General features: G+C 42.1%; 1 protein-coding gene across 5 annotated transcripts in view; it reads right to left on the bottom strand.

Moving 5' to 3' along the window:
- ERC2 (ELKS/RAB6-interacting/CAST family member 2) overlaps positions 1-27,248 on the bottom strand; it is a 962,057-nt gene that overhangs the window by 813,122 nt on the left and 121,687 nt on the right. The window lies entirely within an intron of this gene.

The raw sequence follows: 27,248 nt of genomic DNA, 5'->3' as shown, positions 1-27,248 counted from the left end.
TCCTGAATAATATCAATTTGAGGTTATTTTTATTTTATCTGGATAATTTTATACATATTATTAATAACAAACGCTTTCCTTAGCAAAAACTCAGCAACCCATGTAAGCACATTCATGAGCATATGGATACATTTCATATGCTTTAAAAGCCCTTCTCAAACCTTTAAACCAGTGAAAGTGAATAGAAGTTTCTCCAAAAGGACAGTAAAAATTATTTTTAAACAAGGACTTGCAAAGTACTTTTTTCATCCCTGGGTATTTATTTTGTTTTATAATTCATTTGAGACTTTTAAAGTTGGGAAGGGAGGAAAATGGCTTTCAAATTTGAGTCTGGAACAGAGCTAACCTATCAAGTCTAACAGGGATATAAAGAAAGTGTGTCTAACAGTGCAGACACTGCTGGTGCCCTGAACAAAAGCATTATTGAATGCAAGAAGAATTTAAATTGAAGCAAGTCCGAATGTAAAACCTTAGTAACTCCAAGTCCTACTGCCGTTTTTCCTAATAAGATAAACTATTAGTTCTGGGTTACATAAATTTCAACATACCAGAGCCCTCAGCAAATTACAGGGAGGCCAATGGCTCTCTTGAATCTATGCATGTGCACATTATTTAAAATGCATGATTGTCCCTTTCACCATCATTTGAGTCCTTAGCTGTGGAGTAGAAAAAGGCTGCTGTACAAAACCAATGAAGATGGGGCCCTATGAAATGAGTGGAACTTTTTGCTGTATCTTTAAAGGTTTTGTTTCTTTAGTTTAAAAATCTAAAGGGAAATAAGAGTGGAAAGAATTGCAGGCTTTATGGTTTTAGAAAGGAGGAAAAAATAAACATAGGATGAGTTTACAGTGTCTGCAAAGAGACTCCTCACTTATTCCTTTAAATAAGCTTTTAAGTCACCTTTTAAAGGGGCAAGGAAAATTCTGTTATTAGAGGAGTTACTGAAATCTAGTGTGGATTTCAGTTAAGTGCCCGAGTCCTGGACTCAAGCGAGAACTGGATTTACCACTGTTTATGTCTATACTGTTTAATCTCTGGCAAATAATTTGCCCTCACGTTCTTCCACTGTAAAATGAGGATGATACACTTGTAGTTGTGAATAATTTTATATTTATGTATATATGTAAATGTATATATATACTTATATCTATATATGGCTACATATGTAGCTTAGTACAGTTTATGAATTTAATAAACAACCTCTCTTCATGTTACAATTATTATGAATAGTGAAAAACACCATTTTGCTAGAAAGTACCTTTAAAGGTTATTTAGCAATTCATTCAATAAACTCTAGGCAAGATAACATTTATTTACTTCCTCAGAAAGAAGTCTTTTTTTTGAAAGAAGCTTTTTTAAGGATGCTAACACAATCTCCCATCAAATCCGCTATCTGCCTTCCTTCATTTGAGTCCAGTCAGAGAGTCTGTGGTCATTAATTTCTGCCACAACCACTCCCAGGCAACATTCACTCAACTCACTTTTACTGAGCATTGATTAAGTGTGATAAGCACTATGCTAAGGCACTGAGGATTCAAGGTCAGATAAAGCAGGAGACGTTGTCCTTGGCCTTGAGAAGCTCTTAGTCAAGAGGAAGTGACAAATGTGTAGACCAATAATCAGGACAGAAAGGGATGTGAGCATAAGGGAGCATATACAAAGTGCTGAGGCAGCACAGTGGAAGGAGGCATCCATCTGGTTTGAGCACAAGAAACTCCACAGAAGATGTGAACTTTGAGTGGGGACTAAGAACAAAGGAGAATTTTCCAGAGGCAAAAAGGGGAGGTATTCCAGGCAGGGTAAAGGACATGACTAAAGTCTGTAAGTGTGGAAAAACCATGGCATGTTGGGTAGGAAAAGAATACACCATCAAGAGTGGCAGGAGGTAGCTACAAAGGTGGCCGTGCTCATCGATAAAGGACTCAAATGTCATGAAAAGGATGTGAACTTCAGAAAGTGATGTAAATACTGTTTAATACTGCACATTACAAACCACGCTTATGAATGCATTCTCAGAGGTCCATGAGTTTCATAAAAATTTGAAATTTCTTTAATTTTAATGATAATAAAAATAAAATTATCTAAAATTAAGACACCACTTTTGTCTGTGCTAACAATTTATGTTTCATTCATTCATTCAAAATATATCTACTGAACATCTACTATGTGCCCGGCACAATACTAGGCATCGGAGATGTAACAATGAGCAAAAGAGACAAGTACCTGACCTCATGGAACTTAGAATCTAAAAAGGGGAGACAATCAGTAAACAAATAGAAGTATAGCATATCAGGAAATAGTGCTGATAACCCTAACCCTAACCGATAAATAAAACATGAAAATGGTAAGAGGGTATTAATTTCATGCAGGATAGACAAGTAGTCAGTCATACTTCCTCACCAATGTGACATATGAGTAAAGATATTTGGAAGATACCTTCAGAAAATAAGATTTTCCCCATGGTTGTCATAAACATTCTTAAGGGTCTACAAGAACGTTTTTTTATTTTTACTTTAAAAGGGACACATTACTAAAGTTTGGGGGAGACATAGGGGTGGATATTCTACAGTTGGAAGATAGCCTGAAAGGAAGGTTAGAGGCAAAGAAACCAGTGAGGAAGGTATTGGAATAATCCAAGTTACAGGACAGGTAACTATAAACACCAGGAAAAGCTAGAGAAAATACAAAATCAAACAAAAATACCTCGTTGCACGCATAGATGACCATGCATGAAAGTAAGAGAAATCCTTGGGAGCCAAAAACAAAAAGGAAAATTAAAAATCAGATTAGTGAAAGGAGCTGAGGGTTTGTCTGTCAAGGGCTCAAGGCAGGGGCAGAGAGAGTGAGCTTGGGTTAACAGCCTTACAAGAGTGCCAGAACAGGCTCTGGGCAAGTTAAAGCTGAGACCCCCTCCAGAAAACTGGATCTGTGAAATGGTAGATGACAGCCTGAATTCTGGACTTGGGACAAGATAAAACTAGTTTCTCCAAGGGTCTACCTTCATGTGAATATGGGGTTCACTTTCCAGTGCCTAAAGTGGAGAAATAAATATAAAAATGATCCCAAGGTGATACCTGCAAAAGTAAGTGCTCTGGAAGTACAGTCTTTCAACCCAGATCATGCAGAATCTCAAAGATCAAATGATATTCAAAGAAAGAATGACTAAAAATGTTCTAAAATTCATTAAAGATTGAGGGAAGCAAAATATATGCAAACAAGTAAAATTAAACTCACATCCAAGTATAGCAAAGCAAAACTACAGAACATCAAGCATAAAGAGAAGGTTTTAAAAGCAACCAGAGAGAAGGAATAGATTAACTGCAAAGGAATAATGCAAGATGACAATAGACCTCAAGAAAGTAACAATTTTATTTCGATAACAAAAGATTGAAACTGCTAAGAGAACACTTTCAACCTTAGAATTTTACTCCCAGTAAATCTGCCATTCAAGAATGAAGAGAAAATAAAGGTATCTTGAGACAAAAACAGTTTACCACTAACATAAACCACCTGAAATAGCAGTGTGTTATACTAGCTCATAAGAGCCAAATTTTCTGGACTCTTGAGAGTCAGTTGACAATATGTTGGTTACTTGAAATCAGCCATGGTGGGAGTATTTACACGATGGAAAACAGCAAACACTAAAAACCAGGCTCTTTTGTCCTCAGGGAACCAGCTGTTAAACATTTACCAGCACACCACAAAGAACATTAAGGAACTTCTAGAATATGTACTTCAAGAAAAAAGAAAAATCTAGAAGGAAGTATTGATACGAATGAAGGACAGGTGATCAAATAAATATGGTAAATGTTGTAATTCTAAGCACTGATTATATAAAACAATAATAATGATGACAACTAATTTGGACGGAATCAGGAGTTTATCAATCAGGTGATCAACTTATGCTGTGGTAACAAACCCAAAATCTCTATTGCTTAAAACAGCAAATGTTTATTTCTCACTGATGCTAAATATCCTTCAGAGGTTAGCAGGAGGACTCTGCCCATTGTAGCCCCCCAAGGACCTCATCTCAAAACTTGCTTCAACAACTGCTACAGGTCATATGGTGAACTACACACTAGCTCTTGAAGCTTTCTGTTTCTCATACTTCACTGGCCAAAGCAAGTCACATGGCCATGCCTAATTTCAAAGGGGACTGGAAAGTATTCAATACAACACTATCATATCCCCAGGGAGATATATAAAGAAAAACATATAAGACTGAGGCAAATGGTTGGTGTTAAAATGTTCCGAATTCTTCATGGATTTTTTTTTTGAGAAAACTAAGATAAACAGGTTAACTTTAGACTTGAATTCAAGTGCACATGTTAAAATTAAAATGTAATAGTTAAAAGAATACAGAATATAACTTCCAAATCTGTAGGAAAGGAGAATAAAGAAAATGCAAACAATCAAAAAAAAGACAAAATCGACCTAGAAAAGGGAGAGCAAATAGGAAGCACAAAATGAAACAGTGGAAATAAATCCAAATACATCAGTAATTACAATAAAGGTAAATGGAATAAACTTACCACCTAAAAGGACAGAAATCATCTTTTGGCATTTTTTAATGCTGCTATATCTGTTTATAAGCAATATGCCTAAAACTTAAAAACACAGGAAAGTTGAAAGTAAAAGGATGGATTCAGAACACAGGCATGAAATCACACAGGCATGGAAGCCACAAAACCTCAGGCAAATCACTTAACCTGGGGGAATGGCAGTTTCCTCACCTGTAGGATGAGCTTTACAATGTTACACTAGTTCCACATATGAACCATGTTACAAAGTTCACAACACTTCACAATGTTATTAGGATAAGCTGTGCATAAAGTGCTTCAAACAGGGCCTGGTTCATAGCATCAGCCTGGCAAATGATAGCTGTCATCTTATTAATCCTACCTGCCCACACACAGTTGGGTAGTGTTTGCAAACAGGACTTCACTCTTCCCATCCCTATCCTCATGTCCTTTTGTAATGTAACTTTGCTACCACTCCCATCAAGAAGTCCAATCTATTTCTCCACCTCCTGGGTGTCTTTTGATTAACAGAATTCAGAGGTGATGTCTGTGAGTTCCAAGCCAAGGCCTCAAGACAACTCACCACTTCACTTTCATCCTCTTGAGACTTCGGCTTCCAGCCAAGAAGGAGTTATAGAGACAGAATAATTTTCTCGCCTGAAACAACTAATAAACTAGACAACATATAAAACAATGGTTTCAAGAATAGTAATCCCTGACTTCCCTGGTAGCACAGTGGTTAAGAATCCGTCTCCAATGCAGGGGACACAGGTTCGATCCCTGGTCTGGGAAGATCCCACATGCCGTGGAGCAACTAAGCCCACGTGCCACAACTGAGCCTGCGTGCTAGGGCCCGCAAGCCACAACTACTGAGCCCGCGTGCCACAACTACTGAAGCCCACGCTCCTAGAGCCTGTGCTCCGCAAGAGAAGCCACCGCAATGAGAAGCCCACGCACCAAAACAAAGAGTAGCCTCTGCTTGCTGCAACTGAAGAAAGCCCACGCCCAGCAATGAAGACCCAATGAGGCCAAAAATAAATAATAAATTTATTTTTAAAAATATGTTAAAAAAATAGTAATCCCTGAGAGATGGGAATCAAAAGAGGTGAGCACTATAACTGCCCCAGCCTATTGCCTGAAGACAATGTCCAGGCTGCAGCACAAGGAGGAGAGTCCCAGGCAAAGACCTATAGTCTCCCTAGTTTGGGAGGAGTCTGGAAAGATCAAGGCAACTAAAGTTCACAGGGCAGAGAGCTGCAGAGGGTCCCCCTTAAGTATTCAGCTATTAACCATCAAATGTGTGTGAATAAACTGCCTGGGGCCAGGGAAAGAACCACCCAAAAGGATAGAGGAAACCATACTTGGAGCTCAGACTTTTGCCCTCTTGATATTAAGCCCAAGATACCCTCTTTAAGACTACGAGACCATGAGAAGAAAGACCCAAGCAGGGGCTTCTCTGGTGGCACAGTGGTTAAGAATCCACCTGACAATGCAGAGGATGTGGGTTCAAGCCCTGGCCCAGGAAGATCCCACATGCGGCGGAGCAACTAAGCTCATGCGCCACAACTACAGAACCTGCACTCTCGAGTCCGTGAGCCACAACTATGAAGCCCGTGTGCCTAGAGCCCGTGCTCCACAACAAAAGAAGCCACCGCAATGAGAAGCCCTCAACAAAGAGTAGCCCCTGCTTGCTGCAACTAGAGAAAGCCCACATGCAGCAACAAAGACCCAACGCAGCCAAAAATAAATTAATTAAATTTTAAAAAGAAAGACCCAACCAAAAGGCAGCACCAACCACCAAACATGTGACAGAGTCCATCTTAAACCAAACATTCCTGTCAAATCACCAGATGACTGCAGCCTCAAGAATGACCCTAAAAGAGATCAGCAGAAGAACCACCGAGCTAGTCCAACCAAGTCAGGCCAAAATTAATGATCCTCAGAACTATAAGCAAATAAAAATATTATTTTAAGTCCCCAAGTTTAGGGCTGCTTTATTACAGTGCGATAACTGATATAAAAGACGCCTAAAACAATGTTGTATATACAGAAAAATGAGCAATAAATGTCCAGTAAATAGCCCATCCCTGCCTCCCACTGGCATAACCAATACCTAAGGGCAGCCAGCCCCAACTACAGCAAGAGTCATAGCCTTCTTGCAGGAAATTAAAACCATTCTGAAAACACGTTCTGAATCAGAGAATCGGTAAATATCACAGCTCAAATGTCACATCTACCGTAAAACACTCCCAAGAGTCTGCTGATGGAAATACCCGCTTCTTCCTCTTGTTACCATGGAACATTGAAGATAGCCCTGCTCTTACACCTATGTCAGGGTAGTCTGTGGGCCTCCTATCCTCAGCAGCAGCCAGCCCCAGACACAGCTGAACAGTTCACCTCTTACTTGTGGTGAGTCACTTAGCACACTTCCTGTCCCTCAACAATAACTACACTGGATGCAGCATGCTGGGCTATTTTAATCCTTGAGAAAGAGGTCAGAACACAGAGATTAAAGGATGACTAAGGAAGCAGCTCTGTGGTAGTGATGAGAGAGGAAGCTGGCTTTACATTTATCAAGACCCTCCCCCCCACCATGACTCACCCTACCCTGGTGGGGAGAAATACCAGCTGCAGTCTCAGGAGCCAATAGTCCACAAGATAGTTCAAAACTCTAATGAGCCTTTGTGCATCTCCAAGTCAGCCTGCTTCAAAATGAGCATCTGTCTGCTGCCCTTAGTCACAGAGGAAAATGACAAGCCAGGAGTTCATGCCAATCTGAAAAGCCCAGATGAGCCTTAGACACAAGAGCCTGTTGGAAAGTTAAAAATTAAAAATCACCCCGGGCCCCTGGCTACCTCTGAGACCTCATTTCCCACCACTCTCACCTTCACTGAATAGGCTACAGCTACCCCAGCCTCCTTGCTGTTCCTCGAGCATGCCAGGCACACTCCTGCCTCAAAGCTGTTGCTCTCGCCCTTCCCTGACTGGAATGCTCTTCCACCAGATGGCTGAATGAGTCCCCCCCTCACTTTATTTAGTTCCCCACTCAAGCATCATTTCCTCAGGGAGGTCATCATGAACTACTCCATGTAAATTAGGCCCCTCACATTCGCCCTGGCATTCTCTATTCCCTTACCCTATTCTTTTCCCTCATACCACATAGCATCACTAGACATTACCACCATCTATCTATCTTTAATCAGTGTGTCTATCTTCTAACTAGACATGAGCTCCGTGAGGGTAGGGATTTGACTATGTTAAAAACTGTACACTCAGTGCCAGAAACAGTGCCACACACCTAGTAGATGGTCGATAAATATTTGTTCCATAAATTATTAACTGTATGATGTCCTCCAAACATTATAAATGCATTGTCAATAGTGCTGTGCGTGGCTCATGAAAATTAGATTACAAGCTCTATAAAGACAGATGCTATACTTGTCTTGCTCATTTATGGACTATATATAAAAACAATAACTTAAAAAGTGCTTACTCTGCATTGAGCCTTATGCTAAGCTCTTTATATGCATTTTCTCACATCTTCAAAACAACTTTATGAAGTGAGTGTGATTACCATCCCCTTTTTACAGATGAGGAAAGTCACAGCTGAGATTTAAGTCTGACTTTGGGACCCAAGTTCTTAACCCCAATGCTACGTTCCCAGGTAAGAAACAGAATGAATGAATGACTGGATTATGAGCTAGAGATGTCCATCATGACTTGCTCTGGTCACAACCTACTCCAAGCAACTCTGTCCATCCACAGCCAAGCTCCATGTCAGTTGGCCCTGCTCCTGCCTCCCCCCAGTCCAGTGGCTAAATGGACCAAGGAATAGGCCTCTCACCCATGGCCTGACTGGGCCATCGTATGTCTCTCAAAAAAATGGAATTGGAAACTGAGAGCCTGAGGCAGTCAACAGAGGAAGCAAAGTTGCAAAGAATTCCTCAGGAGGATATGGGGCTTTGACAAACCAAAGTCGCAGAGAAGCCCAAGTTCTGAGGAAGCAAAATAAACATGGAGAAGGCTGTGGAAGGTAGATAGTAAAGAGGGAAGAATAGGGCAGGAAAGCCAAAGAAATGCCCAAAGGAAGAGCCAACTTATATACCAGTAGTGCTGCAGTTTCAGCACCAGTGAACCTCTGGTTTCTTTCTCTTGAGGTAGCTTGAACAATCTCAACTTACCCAATCAACCATAGTGTAATAAACTGGCCAGGCTAAACTATAGGATGAGAAATGGCATTCTTATCCAATAGGACCCTCTCTGGAACCACGCTGAATTGCTGACTAATCCTGGACATGTAAGAGAGAGCTAGGAGAGTTCCAGATTTCAGATTTTTCTCCCTCCACCACTCCTGACCTTCAAGGTCACCAACTTCTGCTGTTCTTGTCTATTTCTGGCCAGAAGGAGAGCTCCTGTGGCTGTGCATAGCCAGGCTGTTCAGTAGGTTCCCTCAGCAAAGCTTGTGGGCCCCTAGTGACTCATCTCTCTTTCTTTATGCCACAGCCTTCTCGTTCTCAGGAAGCAGCAGCACAGAGGTTGTGTCAGGCCAGGGTGAGGCACCTGCTCCACTTCTCCTCCACTCCTTTGTTCTCTGAGAACTCTCCTCACTCATGAGTTCTTTTCTCAAGGGTCCCATGATCTGCTTCTGCGATCTGGCTTTCCTTTGGTGAACCTCAGTCCACCAAACTAGGGCTGCATAGGTCTAGATTCCACTTACGTTAAGAGCGCAAGTTCTTTCCCCACAAATGTTCCATGACACCTGGGCGGCCTGGAAGCATACAAAGGGAATGCTGCTGCCTAACTCTGCCTGCTGACCAATTCAACTCAGCCCCAGTCAAAATACCCCCTTAGAAGACCACTGAAAGATAATGGACCCCTATTTACATTTCACTACTCTAAATACACACTCGTGCTGCCGTCTAAAGCGACACCAAATTCCCTCAAGAGAATCAAAGAAACACTAACCAGAAGGAGCCTAATTCATTCCTTCCAGTTTGCGTATGATGAAACTGAGTTATAACAAGGCAAGGAGGAACCCCTCAGGCCCCAATAAGCCAAACATGAGAAAGGAGAATTCCTTTGTAGGTCTACCCTCCTCAAAGCACAATGTGGTTTAGTTCAGAAAACACTAACTGATGGCCAATATCAACAGTGTTATACAGGAAGCTATGACCATACGAAGATGAGTAACATCCTCTTCAAGGTAACTCAGTGGGAGCAAGATTGACCCACGTATTTATGTGATAAGATAGGAATTTGTACATGTTATACCTGAGGCAGAAATAAAGTGCTACAGTAACCTCAATCAGGAGTGTAAAAAATAAATGTGACCAGAAAGGGCTCCAAGGAGAAGGTCCTCGTGCTTCCAGTCTCAGCTTGACTGTTCCCTCCTCACAGAGGCTTCCATGACCTCACAGGCTGGGGTTGTGCCCTGGCTGCACAACCCCACAGCACCTTGGTCTTTCTTTCACTTCTATAACTGATTCATTTTCTGTATTTTTGTCACTAGATGCAAACTCCACAAAATCAGGAATCTCATCCTCAGTATCTACCAGAGCACTGTATACACTATAGGTACACAGTAAAGAAACATATGTATATGTGCACGTGCGTATGTATGTGTGTTTGTGTGCATAATGAAATGAGTAGGATATACCACAACCATATTAGAGAAAGAGAAGGTACAAATGGGAATTTTTAGAATAGCCTTTGCAAAGGCAAAGAAGAAAGGAACAGAATAAGAAAAAAGAGGCAAAGCAGGAGGGTAAATAATAATAGCAACAAGTAACATTTACCAACCCCTTACAATAGCTCCATACATGGATTCACTCATTTAATCCTCCCAGCTGCTCTAAGAGGGAGGTAGTATTATTAGTCATGTTTTACAGACAAGGAAACTGGGGTAGAGAGAAGTCAAGTAATCACACAGGGTTATACACACCCAAGGTCACACACTGAAGAGGAAGAGCCAGACTGGAACCCAATGAGTCTGATCTCAGAAGCTGAACTCTTCATCACCATCTGACACTGAATTTGAAAAAGTACAGTAGACTTTGTGAGAAAAGAGAGAAAGAAGCCCAGATTTGGTGTTTGGAAAAGTACAGGAACATCTCCTCTGAGAGTTAGCTTCTTGAAGGACGCAGCTCCAGCCACGTGCATCCTAAAAGTAATTCAAATAAAAATGGTGGAAGAGCAAGGCAACAGACAAATCCATCGACATCAAAGCTCAGATATTTCCCTGTATCTTCCCAATGTGCCTTCCCCTAGCTCCCCCTTGCTCACCTTCTTTTATTTTCCAATAAAGACATTTATGGATCCTGAAAATAATCAAAAGCAAAATATTTTTTACAAATTATAAGATGGGAAGTAGACTTCTGATATTTAAAAGATTTTGTTATGAGCAGACTAAAGTAAATTCTATTTTGAGAGAAGGCTAAGGATTTATTTTTTACTTTTACCCTAACTTCATTTAGAACATAAATCAGAAACAAATCCAGTTGTACAAAATGTCCAACAATGAAAATCATTCAGCACGATAGGACTTTTTAAAAATAGTTTAAAGGACCTTCCAAAGCAATGACTGATTAAACAATTGTCTGGTATTTAAAGTAAGCCAATGACTTCTATGACTTTCTAGCTTTCGGTAGATTTTGAAGATCCACCATAACCTGAAGTGGATACAACTCACAGTTTTCTGTTTTGTAAAATATCCACTTTACTACCTGGTTTCCTCCAAAAGAGCCAAAGACAGGTAGCATATTCTTTTCATCCACTCCCTTTTCCTTTCAACCACACACTTGTGTTAGAAGCATCTGGTTGTAACCACAAGACAGTTATACGTTGGCTGCCAGCCATTATCATTATTCTAAATAAACTCCTTAAATGGTTGCTAACCATCTTCCTATCTCCAATCTATAAGCTGATAGGAACAAAGTAAGAAAAATATTACTCTTATTAATTTTTGAATAAACAATGTTATAAAAACTCCAGTGGGGGCCCAGTCTTGGCCAACCCCCATACTTTTGTGAGTTTTACCCCAAGGAGCCCTATCAGGTTTTCACAATAAAGCCAGGAGAAAAGTCCTTTGGTTCTTCCTGCAAGGAGGGTGGGGAAAGCAGTCATTATGTATTCCCAGAGCATTCTGTTCTACTTAACAAGGTCTGCCCTCAAAGTAAACTACCAATATTTTACCAGAACCTAACTGAGGGAAGGGAAATACCCAACTCCAACTTTCTCTAGCCTTCCTGTCTCTCCTAAGAGGGAAAAACAAAATGAAACTGAGAAACCCTAGTGAAGGTCACAGCCCAGGGGCACAGGCTCACAACCAAACAGACACCTAATCATAGGACTATTCAAGAACAACTTTAGACAAATTACTAGTTGTCCAAGTACTTTCACATATATTTTCTCATTTATTGCAATCCTGCAGGACAGTCGAGGAAAAGGATATTGTCCCATTTTGCAGATAAAAAACTTAAGCTCTGGGAGGATGCTAAACATTGCTGTGGCCAGACTTTAAATCCAGCTATTTAAATCCTTTCAGTCCAGAGCAGTTTACACTAAACCACGTATTTTCCTATTACTGGATCAAAACTTAATTACAGGGCTTTGCTGGTGGCGCAGGGGTTGAGAGTCCGCCTGCAAATGCAGGGGACACAGGTTCGTGTCTCGGTCCGGGAAGATCCCACATGCCGCAGAGCGGCTAGGTCCATGAGCCATGGCCGCTGAGCCTGCGCGTCCGGAGCCTGTGCTCTGCAACGGGAGAGGCCACAACACTGAGAGGCCCGCGTACCACAAAAAAAAAACCAAAAACTTAGAGTCCCCAACTTATGATACTAATACAATTTATCGAGCCTTTACTTTAGGAAAGACACCGTGACAAGTTCTTCCCATGCGTTATCTCATTTGATGCTCACTGTATTCCTTATGAGAGAGATATTTTACTGCTTGGCCCATTTTCCAGTAAAAGTCTCAGGATCATAAAGGCCCAAGGTCACACATCAAGCAGGGGTAATTAAAAGGTGAGCCCGTAACCACGTGTGTTTCATTCTAATCACGGCAGGTGGCAAAGACTCCCTCCTTGATCAAACTTTAATTAGGCTCCTCTGAGCACTCTCATCAACTAGACCTCCACTTGGCCTCTGTTCTGTCCTTGCCAGGCCTGCAAAACCCAGTCTTAGCAAGAACCTGTTAAGTCAGTTTAAAGAGAATCCCCCACCCTAGGTATCTGGTGATGGTACTCATCCTCCTCCTTTGACGTCTAAGTCCGTGGCCTGCCTTTAGCAAGAATTCTCCTACCCTTGATGTCTCCCCTTAGTAATTTTCCCCCCACTCACCCCCTCACTCTGCTCACTGGCTATAATCTCCAGCTGTCTTTGCTGTAGTCCAAGCTAAGCCCCATCTCTCTCCTCTAGTGCAATACCCCTATTGCAGTAATCTTGAATAGTCTTCCTTACCATTTTAACAAGTGTCAGAATAATTGTTCTGTGAACACAGGAATGATACTCCAACAAAATAACAGTTCTCAGGAGCTTCTGCAACCAAGTTTCTACCATGCAGAAGACTCTGAAGCTTTGTCGACCTGCACCCCACAGGCCTACAAGGCCTGTACGTGCCCAGCTTCAAGACCGAAGAAAGAGCCTGGAGTCAGGTGACAGAGACATCAGTGGTTTAATGGATAGGGGGAGCTTACCGTGTGAAGCAAGGTCCTGAAGCGACAACCCACCCTGCGCGGCAGGGCAGAACATGGCAGCAGCCTTCACTCCCGGGGAAAGGGGAGGTTACTACTTATAGGGGGAAGTGACGTCAGGTTGGCTCATTGGTTGACACGGAAACCAGCAGAGGAGCACACCCCTCATGCACCTCTTTGGTAAGCTATCAAGGTGCAGGTATTTTGAGTTAACGGTTAGAACAATCACCAGCTGGGGACGGGGTAAGTATGTAGGAAGGTCAGTCATGTGAATAGGGTGTAGGTGAAAGAGGCACTGGTCGAGCAGGGGAGGTACAGAGAGCAAGAGAACAGCCACTTTAGGTGGCCTCATCACACACACTTGTACATACTAAGATGTTCAAGCACTATTTTAAATCAGTATTTGATGTGATGGGAGGAAAAGTACAAGAGCACCAAGCACCTAAACATGGGAAGTGAAGGCTGGTAGGCCCACGTGGAATCAATCACACTTCAGTAGCTGCGCCCAGGCCAGCCCAGCCCGCGCAATGATTTGTGGGCATGTGGCTTTGAGGCGCATCAGTTTCTCACTCTCCCCATCACCAACATTTGCCTTCTGCACCCCAAAAGCTAAGAGAGTAAAGATGATGAAACCTCACATCTAGATTTTCGGGGCCAAGCACCCCACTCACAGCCGAAAAAGGGTACCCACTCTACCCCCAAACCCAGATTATGTAAGACCTAATTCATGCTGAAGGTTTACTGGTGAGACCACTCCCACTGCCTCCATTCTGAGCTTGCAGGGTTCAGAAAGCAGAGCGGGGAAGATGGGAATCTAATAGCCGCTTACAAGAACCCTTCTGAAACAGGCTCTGGGGACTGACTCCAGGGGAGAGACTTCCTATATTACACACACACACATGCACACATATACACATGCACAGAGTTGCTTTTGCTCTGAGAGGAAAGGTGCTGAGGGTGGCATTGTAAACTACTGTCAAAGCACACAAACTCATCTTATCCCTGAGTCATCACCATAAGGATAATAACCATGACAAAAATAATAGCAGCTACTAGTTATTGAACACCTGCTGGTGCCAACAGGGTACTAGTGACTTAAATCATTGTGTTTACTCCTAACAGCCCTGTGGGTTGACTAGATTTTCCAATGAGGAAACTAAGCCTTAGAGAGGTAAAGTAACATGTCCGACAGCACCCAGCAGAGCCAGGATTTCTACCCAGATCTGTCCAATTCCAAGACCAGCGTTCCTTCCACCTCATCCAGAAATTCACATCAGGAGTCATTCTATCAAACACGTGAGTGCGACTCAATACTCAGTGTCTCAGTGTCAAAGCCCTTCCTGAGCCAATTATTTTCACGTGGTAACACACACCAGCCACAGAGTAGGTGCTCAGTAAATATTTGCTGAGTGAAAGAATCTGTTTAGGTTCTTAATATTTCCAGTTTATGAGGACTATATCTTTGCCTCTGGGCTCTTCTCACCAGATTTTCCTACTTTGTTTGGTAACAACAATGGAAACATATCCCTTTGTTATGGACTGAATGTTTGTGTCTCCCCAAAATTCATATGTTGAAATCTAACCTTCAAAATGATTAGTTCATAGGGCTTCCCTGGTGGCACAGTGGTTGAGAGTCCGCCTGCCGATGCAGGGGACACGGGTTCGTGCCCCGGTCCGGGAAGATCCCACATGCTGCGGAGTGGCTGGGCCCGTGAGCCATGGCCGCTGAGCCTGCGCGTCCGGAGCCTGTGCTCCGCAACGGGAGAGGCCACAACAGTGAGAGGCCCGCGTACCGCAAAAAATAAAATAAAATAAAACGATTAGGTCATGAGGAGGGTGGAGCACTCATGAATGGGATTAGTACCCTTATAAACGAGACCTCAGAGAGCTCTCTTGCTCTCTCTCTCTCTCTGCCGTGTGAGGCAAGAAACAAGAAAATGGCCATCTACAACCTGGAAGAGGGCACTCACTAGAACTTGTCCAAACTGGCACTCTGATGTCAGACTTCCAGCCTCCAGAACTGTGAGGAATAAATGTCTGTTGTTTATAAGTCACCGAGTCTATGGTATTCTGTTACAGTAGCCTGAACTAAGACACCCTTTGATCCCATAATTGCACTCCTAGGAATCATATCCAAGAGGATAATCAGAGAGGCTCTTTTATTTGGAGAGACAGGGAGAGTCAGAGAAAGAGAGAAAGAAGAAAAAGGAAGAAGAGGGAAAAAAATTTTTTAATTCCCAACGTGGACACTGCATTTTCCATTTACTTGGCCTCAAGAGTAAAGGTATGGCATTTTTGAAACAAGAGGTGAATCCTTTGGAGGAAGTCATGTGTTCATTTCTCACTGAAAAGGTAAAGTTTTCAGTTCATGCTGCCAGAGCCTTTTCCAGTATCCAACACATGGCCACACTTGGTTCACACATAGTAGTCCCTCACAGATAGGATAAAATCAGTTGACTGGACCCATGACCTAATTGTCAGAGATGGTCCATTAAATTCTTATGCTCTCTCTCATCTACAGCTGGTAAGAATGTAAACTGAAAGACCCTCTCAAAGGGCAGAGTGGCCATCTGGATCCAGAGACTTAAATGTGTGCCTTCTCTTTGATCTCCTGAGTCCATTACTAGGAATGCGACCCAAGGAAATCATCTGAAAACCAGACAAGGATTTAGGTTGCAGAACATTCTTTGAGTTTCTCATGTTGACAAAATTTAGCAAACAACTTCAATGTGGGATACTGGAGCAATGGTTAAATAAGTTGTGGTTCAGCCATTTGGTGGATTATGAAGTAGAGAATAATAAAAACCCCATCTCTCACATATGTTTTATGGCATGGGTAAATGCTCACAATAAAACATTAAATAAAAAAGCAAGACTCAAAACTGTAACACTCTTAAACCAATTTTTCTAAAAAATAAAAATTAGATAAGTTATTTTGTCTTTACACATATGCATATCAAAGACCATAAGGAAATGCCAAAATGCTAACTAACAAATGAAAATCCCATCTTTGGCTGCTAGAATTATTTTTTTCTTCTTTATACTTTATATTTTCCAAATGAACATATATTTTTTTCATCAGAAGAAGAAAACATAATTTTTTCAATGAATGAATTTTAAAATCTATGTTCACCTTCCAGGATATTGGTTTGTGCTATCTATAACAGTCAAGTCATCCCAGAGAAGTGACAAATCATGAAAGCACAACAAAACAGAAAATTCTAAAGAATAAGATGAAACACATTCCAAAGTATAACTCCAGTCACTCCCAGGAAGCTTCTCCTTACATTTAGCCCACTCCCTCCCATTGTAATTTAGAATCATTTAACTTGCTTTGTAATCTCATCACTAGTCTTTGAATCCCTAGGGTATCACACGGTGCCTGACACAGAGGAATCACTCAGTAAATGCTTATTTAATCTCAAAAGCAACCATCCAGTGGACTATGGAAGCCATGGTTTCATTATTCCCTCAAATGTTCTTATCCCTCTTCTAGCAACAGTCCCCCTTTGCTTTGGCTAACTCATGCTCCCTCCTCACCACTCAGGTGAAGCTGTCTGTCATTCACAGCCTCCTGACCAGACACAGGGACAGTTCAAGAAGTGGGGATATGGACCAAGCAGGGGCAAAGTCCTTCCCTAAAATCAACATGGGGGTATTGAGGGACAGAAGCACTCCCCCCCAACACACCACAGAGGCCAAGGTGCAAGAAGGTGCCTAGAGCATTGGGGGGCCACCTTCTCCATATGAAAAGCCATATTATAAAGCCATATCGGCAGGAGGACAAAAGGAGGCTGACAAGAAGGGGGAAGGAGGGCTGCGAGATGAACAGAGACAAGGCAAGGGCTGCAGAATGATGTCCAGGTCAAGAGGAGCAGAGACCATGACAGCAGAGAGAAAGAGAGTTCTTGAAGCCTTGAAACCCCAGTTCCAGCCCTGATGACCCCATTCCTACAATTTAGCCTCAATTCTGTCCTTCCTAGAAATGGTGAGACAATAAATTCCCGTTTTTCTTAGGCTAACTTGGTTTAGGTATCTGTATGTGCAACCAAAACTGTCCTGACTTCTTGATGTCTCTAATAACTATAAACATGAAATACTAAGTTAGAATCCTTAAGAAATATCGCATAGAAAAAAAGCACTGCTTTGTTTCTGAGAGACTAGGGAAAGACCATGCCTGATAAACTTACTTATTAGAATAGCTGAAAACACTTGAGAAGTTGCCAAGCTGATTGATACTGATGATAAAGTTGGCAATAAAAATCTCTTGTAAAAAATTTGAATGTGAGGAAAGCTTATAGGATTAGAATATAAAAATATATATATTTATTGAAGGGTGGCATTAATACTAGCACATGAGGTTAAAATGGGACTTCTAAAAGGTAGATTCTCTACTCAATTAGTAAGAAGACTATTTAACATGCTCACCATTAAAGAACAAACTGAAAACTCATTTCATCTCAAGGTCCCACCTTCTCTCAAGTTAGCACATAAAGGGCCCATACGAGACACATACATGTCAGTCACAATTGTTCCATGATTTCACCTAAAACAGATCATGATTTTCACAGATACATGACTAGGGGATGGTCTTGGGTCAACTGAGAAAGCTGTAATTAAAAAAAAAAAAAAAGTGAGGGGATATTCTGATAGGCAGCAGCTCCAGTGTGCATTATATATACATTGGAACATTTCGCCTAAGTGTTATTAATGACCCATAAACCATAAGATGAAATACAAAACTATGAGCAAGACACCTGAAGCTAATGGAGCCTTGTGAATCAGAAGGCAGTGCCCGAAGGAGACTGAGAACTAAAAACACATATTAAAAATCCAGATCACATGAGGCACCAGACCAAAGAAGCCATCTAAACAATAATTAGAATCTAAGTTCACTTAAGTTAGGGCTTACTTGAAAACTACATCTGAGGATAGAAAAACAATCTTGCCTCTATACTCTGCTGTGAGCCATCCTTTCATTCATTCATTTGCTGAATGAACACACAAGGTTTGCAGCTGTGCACCAAGGGGATTAAACAGGGTGAGTGGGCCTCAGCCCTCATGGAGCTTACAGTTTCAAAGTAATTAAAACGCACTGAGTATTTTTAAAATAGTAAGATTAAGCAATTCAAGCGACTTCATTGAAGCTGGGCTCTGAAGGGGAAGAGATGCTAGTTAGATGACAAAGAGTGAGGGGAGAGAATCTCAGACAAAAGAACACCAAGTGCAAAATCCCTGAGGAGGGGAGTAGGGTGTATAAAAGGTACTTAGAGAAGACTAGGAAAGAGAGACAGCACCGTGCTATGGGTAAGAGCACGGACTCTAGCGCCAGTGGACCTGTTTGAATCCTACCTCCACCTGACATTTATTAACTGGGTGACCCTGAGTAAGTTACTTAACCTCTCTGTGCTTCCTATTTAAAATAGGAATAATAATTTCTACACAATGGAATTATTAGAATAGTGTCTGGCACATGGAAAGGCGTTTAGACAGTATTGTGGTTGGAATACAAAGAAAAGGGGAGAGTAGCATGAGGCTGGGTCCAAATCACACAGGGTATTGATGAGAAGAAACAGAAGCAGACTAGGTCTTTTTAAAAGATCCCACTGACAGTTATCAGGACAACTGATGAGGGTGTGGTGATGAATGAAGATGTACCAGCCAGCCAGTAAGAAAGTTTCTGTGGTATGTGGCTGAAAAAGAAGAAAAGATCAGTGGGGATAGTGTTGAGGCCTTGGAAAATGTTTATATGACATTATTATTCTACGTGTTTAAGATTTCAATTTTGTCACTAATGAGAAAAAAGAAACTTCATAGAAAAGCCAGATACTAACACATGAATCTTTATTACTCTAACTCCTACTAGAAAAACACATGATTATTTTATAACCTCAGAATTTGAATAGGGGCATGAGAGGTATGGTCAAGGCATAGCCTTGTGACATTTGAGAAAAACAAATATGAATAGACAAATACTTGAGGCAAAGTCTCAGCACTAGGACCAGCAGAGCCTGGCCTTAATAGTACATAAGCCAAAGAGGACTAAGAAGTGCTTCAAGCTCCCAGATACCTGCATTTTCTTCCATGTGTTTTCTTCCTGGAAAAATAAGCTCTTTCTTTAAAGAAATGACTGCCAACAGGCATGACCCACATTTGTAGGCAGGAAGGCACGGGTGCACTGTGCCAAACCACAGTTCCCACACTCTGGCTACCAGGTAAACCCCAGCCTTTCAATGTAGAGGTAAGAGCTCAGGTTATGCGTAAAACAGATAGCTAGTGGGAAGCAGCCGCATAGCACAGGGAGGTCAGCTCCGTGCTTTGTGACCACCTAGAGGGGTGGGATAGGGAGGGTGGGAGGGAGGGAGACGCAAGAGGGAAGAGATATGGGCACATATGTATATGTACAACTGATTCACTTTGTTATAAAGCAGAAACTAACACACCATTGTAAAGCAATTATACTCCACTAAAGATGTAAAAATAATAATAATAATAACCTCACCCATTTAAAAAAAAAAAAAAAAAAAGAGCTCAGGTTATGGAGTCAAGGAGCTCAGACGCAGGTTTGGGTCCTAGCTCTACCACAGACCAGTTATGTGACCCTAAGTAAATCACTTAATCTCTCTTTGATCCTCAGGACCCTCATCCGCAAAATGGAGAAAGCAATTTCACTTGTCCCTAAGGATTGTTGTGAAGATGACTTGATATACTATTTATAAAGCACTTCTCATATGGAGTAAGCACTTAATAGATGGCAGTTATGATTATTATCTCTGTGTGGTTCCTGCAATGCCACCAGAATTGGGGATTAGAAGAGGCAGAGAAAGAAAACACTGCTGGTAAATTGGTCACCTGTTTTGAAAAACTGGCATATAGACTAATGGTGAAGATATACCTACCCCACACTCCACTACTTCTACTCCTAAGTGTACACCCAACTGAAGCACATCCCACGTGCACCAAGAGACAAGAACAATAAAGTTCACAGGAGTATCATTCATAATAGCCCAAAACTGGAAACAACCCAAATGTCCATCAACAATAGAATGGAAAAATAAATGATGAAATGATGGTACCTTTATATGATAAAATACCACATGGTGCCAAAAAATGAAAAACAGGGCTATACTCAACAAAAGGGATGAATTTCTCAAACCCAATGCTGAATGAAAGAAGCCAGACACAAGAGAGTAAGACTAGATGATTCCATTAGTATAAACTTCAAAAACAATCAAATTAGCTCTAGTGTTGAAAGATGCATACTTGGGGGGTATAAGAATAAATAAAAGAGGTTACCATGAAGTCAGGGTAATGGCTGGCTTTGGGGGGAAGTCAGGGGTTGTGACTGAGAAGGAGAACACGGAGGCTTCTGAGGTTTTGTTTCTGGACCGGGATGATGGTTATATGTATGTGATACTGATTCATTAAGCTATATATTTAGGTTTTGTACACTTTCTGTCTGTATATTTGTGATATTTCACAATAATTGAAAAACTAAATATTCTGCCTGCCCCATCTAATCCAGGCCCTCTTTTCAGGAGTGTCAGAAGATTGAGGAATGTGGTCTATGTAGTTAGCTCTGCCTTTCCAAACCCCTGTCTCCTTGAGCCAAAATCCTAGTGGGGGGACTTCCCTGGTGGCGCAGTGGTTGAGAGTCCACCTGCAGATGCAGGGGACACGGGTTTGTGCCCCGGTCCGGGAAGATCCCACATGCCGCGGAGCAGCTGGGCCCGTGAGCCATGGCCACTGGGCCTGCGCGTCCGGAGCCTGTGCTCCGCAACGGGAGAGGCCACAACAGTGAGAGGCCCGCGTACAGAAAAAAAAAAAAAAACAAATCCTAGTGGAGGCTGACAGGAAGGGAGGATGCAGGAGAGATGAGGAGGTGGGCCCACCACCTATAACTGTCTAGACAGAACTGCCTAACCTTGCATTCTGGTTAAGGGATACTCGTGAAGTCAGCCCCTGTCTTGTATCATATCATTTTTGAGATATGATAAAAAATGAAGAAAATGAATGAAGAAGCTTATAATTAGCACAGGCAAGAAATGAGGGACACAAAGAGAAATGCCACATGGACTATTCATTCAACATGCACAAAGTTCCAGGACACAGTGATCATTCCAGGGATGACCTAGGAAGGACCAAAGTCCTTCCCCCAAATCCCACAGGGATACTGGGAACGAGAAGCACTTTTCTCCCTGAGGCTGCCAAGCTACAAGGATGAGTCTGGAGGGACTTCTCTGGTGGTTCAGTGGTTAAGAATCCGCCTTCCAATGCAGGGGACTCAGGTTCGATCCCCGGTCGGGGAACTAAGATCCCACATGCTGTGGGGCAGCTAAGCCTGAGTGCCACAACTACAGAGCCCACGTGCTCTAGAGCCCACGCAACGCAACTAGAGAGAAGCCCGCACGCCCCAACGAAAAGATCCCGCGTGCTGCAACTAAGACCTGATGCAGCCATAAGTAAGTAAATAAATACTTAAACAAACCAAAAAAAAGGGGGATGAGTCTTCTGGAGGCCACTTTCCCCAGCCATGTGGAGGAACCCGTGTCTACATGGAGGACAAAACATGGCTGACAGAAGAGGGAAGGAGAGCTGAGAGTTGGAGAGAGACAAGGCAAGGGCCTGAGAACAGTGCCTTAGGACAAGAGGAGCAGAGGCCAGCGAAGGCAGGAAGAGGCTTTGCAAGCCTTGAGTCCCCAGCTCGGCCTCTGGTGCCCCGATTTCTGCAACTTAGCCTCGATTCTGTCCTTCCCACCTATGGTGAGACAATATACGTCAGATCTTGTGCTCAATTCTAATAACAGAAAGGTAAATAATATGCAGGACCTTCTCTTAAGGATGTGACCATTTAATTAGGAAAACAGACATTCCAACAGATAGTTGCACAGCATTACAGGAGTGCACGGAGGTAGAACACCTTAACCAGACTGGAGAAGGAGAGGGAATTGACCAGACTAGAGAAGGAGAGGGAAGGCTACCTGTGAGCTGAGCCCTACTGAATAATTTGGATTCATTAGGAAAAACAGAGGAGAAAGGGTGGTCAAGGCAACAGGGGTGAGGGGCAGTTCAAACAAAGGGAGGAAGGTAAGAAAAGGAACTGGTACCACCGGGGCAATTAAGAGCACTCTGGTGTTGCTGGAGTGACGTGTGGTTGGCAGGAGAACTCAGGGAGCCTGGTCATAAAGGAGCTGAGAGCCACTTAAAGAAAGGAGTCTGGACTTTGTCATGTAGGCAGAGAGAGCCTTGAAAAGCTTTAATAATGGGAACAATGATGAAACATGGGATTTAACGTTTAAACCCCAACATGGGGTCCACTTTCCCTTTTAGAAAGAACGAGGATATGTTTTCTAAGTCTATGCAGCAGGAATCGCTCTCTCGCACTCCCTCTCTCTCTCCCTCCGTCCCCCCCAGCCCCACTTCCTCCTGCTCCTGCCCAACACCCTGATTCTCTAAAACTCCCATCAGCACAGACATGTTCACTTCTTATGATGTAAATAATAAGAACAGCATCAGCTAATGACAAGAGCAACAGATCAGCTGTCCTGAGAGCTGGGTTCTAATCCTGCCCCACCACTATCAGGCCTTGTGACCCAGGGTGAGCCACCCATGCCTTCCACCCCATCTTCTCCACAGACAAAATAAGGATTAGGAGATCAGTTCTAGATACCTCAGAGGGCTGTTGTGAGAAATGTGATAAAGTAGGTCAAAAATCACATCCCCAGCATTGCTGAACCTGCCAAAGGACTGAAGTAAAAGTAGCATCCTTATGCAAAAGAGCATCACACAGCATAGTTTATTTGTTCTCTTATTAATTAAAAGTATATAAATTCTATGATGTGGCAAATCTATATAAACAAGGCACCCAAATTTTATTTAAAGTAAATTAACAAGAATTTCTCATACCTGTATGTGTCTGATATTATATTTGAGGTAATCTGTTTGTATTTGTTTTTTTCTCTAATAAGGTCAGCATTAAATACTACCACTACGAAGATATATTTTATTAGATACCTAATATTTAGCTCTAAATGAAATAAAGAAAACCATGTTAAAATATGGTGAAAACACAAGGCTTAAAAAAAGAACACAGATACACCGACAATGTTTTCTACAGGTGATAAGACACTGGTACCTCAGCAGGGTATCAAAATCCCTGAGGAAAAATCAAATGTTTCCTGAAATTAGGTAGCAGTATTGTCTCTAAGATGAAGCTGCATGAATCTAGTGAAAGAATCACTGAAATCTGGGGTTTTTTAATCTAACTAATTTACAGAGCGTATTTTTTGAGCACTATTAATTGCCTTGTGGCAAGTTTTCTTTTAATGGCACAAATAATAGTCTGACAATTGCCCACAAGGTGGCACCAAACTCATGCCCAGAAAACAACCAGGGGAATTTTTTTTAATTGTAAAGCAGACGTTCCAAATACTCAACAGACAGCTTCCTTTATAGCTTATCCTCAACGAGCCAGATTAATAGATATTAGCTTCCTCTTCTCCCTATATGATACAAAAGTTAAAACCTATTGCCACCTACAAGAAAACTTTAAAAGTAGACAGACCTGTTCTACTTCTGTGCAGAATTTTCAACAGAAAAAAGAAAAAGTATGTAAGTCCTAAAAATAAATGTCCCACTTCTTGGGGGGGAAAATCCTGAAACTAATTTAACATACTGAATGGCACCCAGAAGTTGATCATTCTTTCCTTTGTTTTAAATTTTATTTGATTGAGCTTAGATGAGCGGATGTAAATCTTTAAAGAACTGAATGTTATTTAAAAATTGAAACAGTTGCAATTAATACTTAATGTAACAGGTCATGGTTATTTTTAAAGAATGAGATCTATTCTTGAAGACCTTCTCTTTCCTACCCCTCTCCACCCTCTTCCATCTTATAAAGGCTGTTCTAAGGTGAACTGGTCCAGACCAGCATAGAGCTCTTGGAACCTATACTAAAAGTCATTCTGGGAACAGACACAATGCATCACTGTTGGGTTAGAGGATATTTCTGCCAATTAAAAACACTGCACTGAGCCTGAGACCCTGGGAGCTGAGCCTTCCATGTTGAAAAAGCAGAGGTTGTACAGAGCTTTAGATTATCCTCAAAGAGCCAGCTTCCTGTTAGCATGAAAAGAGGAAGCTACCTGTTAGGAACAGAACACCCACCACAGATAAGAGTGACCATCTGTGAAGGGTTTGTGCCATGAGCTCATCAACCTTTTACCAAAAAAAAAAAGTTAAAAGAACAAGGTAGATACATCCCATTCTAAGACTACCAAGCTACTTTTCATCAGGCAGCATCCCACTGGGCATGCCTGAGAAGCTTCTCCAATCCTGTTAGCAATCCTGAGTCATTTGTTCAGCCTCCAGAACATTGCTCCACCAAGGAAACACTCTTGATTGCAATCCCTTGGTTTCTATATATTTGTGATTCCTAAAAATATAAGGTAAACTTCATGTTCACTTATTTATGTTTCCTAAGCAAGGCATCTCACACCCCTAGACCACATGCATGTGGTTTGAGAGCTCAGGGACAAGGTATGCTAGAAGGTTTGTGAAGGTGCTGTCTGTAGCTGGCTCTGTCCACCAAGCCAGACACTCCCAAAGGCTGGCTGGAGAGGCAGCGTGGCAACAGGAAGCAAGGGTGTGATCGCGTTAACAAGGATCTTAGTGCCTGCTCATTTGACACTGCATTCTGCAAACCTGCAGCGCTGAGCCTGCCGCTATGCCTCTTTCTCCACATGAGGAATACAGAACTCTAGCATCTCAGAACACAACTCTCTTCCGAGTAGTATACGTGCGCGGCAATCTGGCTGACATTTTACCTCAAATGTCCCAGACTATTTTTAAAATGCTGCAACAAGCCCTTTCTTACCCTGATTTTTAAACTGACAATACTACTTACTGGCATCACCGAATGGAGAACATATTCATACAATAAAATACTATAATAACAAAGCGTGTATCACTTCTCTTAATTCACCAAGCAATGCAAGGACTGTAAGACTTTAACAGGGGAATAGCATGATGGAGTAATGCAGCTTTGGTTAAAATAGGTGGAAAACTACCATTCATTAGACATTTTCCACGTGCCAACTACTGTGCTGGGCATGTGTCAGTCTCCTTTTAAAAATGTATTTCATAACTGCAAACTTCCAAAGGGCCCATGACAAATCCTTGAGCGTGCCCTTCTGTAGCATTCAACACACGTTTACCACTGGGCTGTGCCAAGCACCACGATCGACACAGGTTAAGTGGCCCTGGTCCCTGCTCTCAGAGGACTCACACCCTAGAAGGGGAGGGGAAGCGATACAAGGCTTCTGTGACGTGTGTATCAGGTACTGCCAAGGGGGGGCCGTTACCCATGTATTCTAGATCCCACCTTTATTAGAACAATCCAACCGAAGGAAGAGGAATAAAATGAAATACAAAACTGAATACACTGGAATAGAGAAAAATCATTAAGAATCTGAGAAATGATTTTCCATGGGATGACGAAGTGATCTCTCATATGAGGATTCTCTTTTAGCTCACCAAGGAAAAATAAATTCTCTAAGCAAGGGGGCATTTACTTCGACGAAGTTTGCGCCCCTCAGCCTGTCTTTGCCTGATCTCCTCTCTGCCCCAATGCAGGCCCTGGGCTGAGCACACCCCTTCCTTTAGAAGCACTACCAGGCCACACCAAGCTTTCTCCCCCTCATATACCATGTGCTCTTTCTCCCTCCAGCAGGCTCATTCTGATTTGTCCTTAAGGAACCACCTCCTTTATGCTGCCTTCCAAGCCCCACTCCCCCCACCACACACACATCAGACTGTGTGGGTTAGAAGTTCCATGGCCAACATTTCCCCACTAGGCTGTAAATGAGGGCAGGGATTTTGTCCTTGAGGGCAGGGATTTTGTCCTGCTAGTTATTGGGTCCCAAATGCCTGCAACATGATAATCACTTAATAGATAATTATCAAATGATACAATTTTAATTTTTAGATAACTTGACTTTCTCCCACAAAAGACTAAGCTCATAGAGGACCAAAAGTGTCCAGCTTCCAGAAAGTGCACCAGAAACGTTCACTAAATAAACAGCAAACCTTAGGTCACAAGACAGAGTTGTCTAAATTAAATTATTGTTCCTTATTGTATAGTGGGGTTTTTTTAATAATAAATTTTCTGATTCTGAAGAACCTACGGGCAGGACAAGAATAAATATGCAGACATAAGAGAATGGACTTGAGGACACGGGGAGGGGGAAGGGTAAGCTGGGACCAAGTGAGAGAGTGGCATGGACATATATACACTACCAAATGTAAAACAGATAGCTAATGAGAAGCAGCCGCATAGCACAGGGGGATCAGCTCAGAGCTTTGTGTCCACCTAGAGGGGTGGGATAGGGAGGATGGGAGGGAGACACAAGAGGGAAGAGATATGGGGATATATGCATATGTATAGCTGATTCACTTTGTTATACAGCAGAAGCTAACACACCATTGTAAAGCAATTGTACTCCAATAAAGATGTTAATAATAATAATAATAAATTTTCTTCCTTCACAAAGTCTTGTCCTCATTAGCTTTGCAGATTCTGTTGTTTGCATTCAGATGCCACAGTGAAGAATTCAGTAACAACAAAGAAAGGATTACTTATTTCAATAATCCTATCTGTTGACATTTAACATTCTTTTTTCCCCAAAGAATACAATACGTGATCCCTGGCTCCTAACTCAGCTGAGCCGGTGTTCCTAGGACTTATCAGAGCAAACAGGCAGAGAGAGCAGGTGGATACTTCAAATATCATGTAAAACGAAATAACCTTTTACATTTGTAAAATAAACGCCATTTCATTGCTCATATCTCCTGGATAAAGTGGCAAAAAGAAAACACAAAACAAACATAAGGAAAGGACCCAGCGTCTTGCAGAATGTTTAATAACTTAGGTTAAGCTGGCCACTTGAGCCTCTGAACGCAATCGGGCTTCCACTGCTCAGGCCAACAGCCGTTCCCTCCTTCTCCCTTCTTCTCTCCTTCTCCACCCTCTCTGATTAGCA

The sequence above is a fragment of the Orcinus orca genome, chromosome 10, assembly GCF_937001465.1.
Source record: "Orcinus orca chromosome 10, mOrcOrc1.1, whole genome shotgun sequence".
In the NCBI taxonomy this organism is placed as follows: Eukaryota; Metazoa; Chordata; class Mammalia; order Artiodactyla; family Delphinidae; genus Orcinus; species Orcinus orca.
This window is presented reverse-complemented; position numbering and strand designations above follow the sequence as displayed.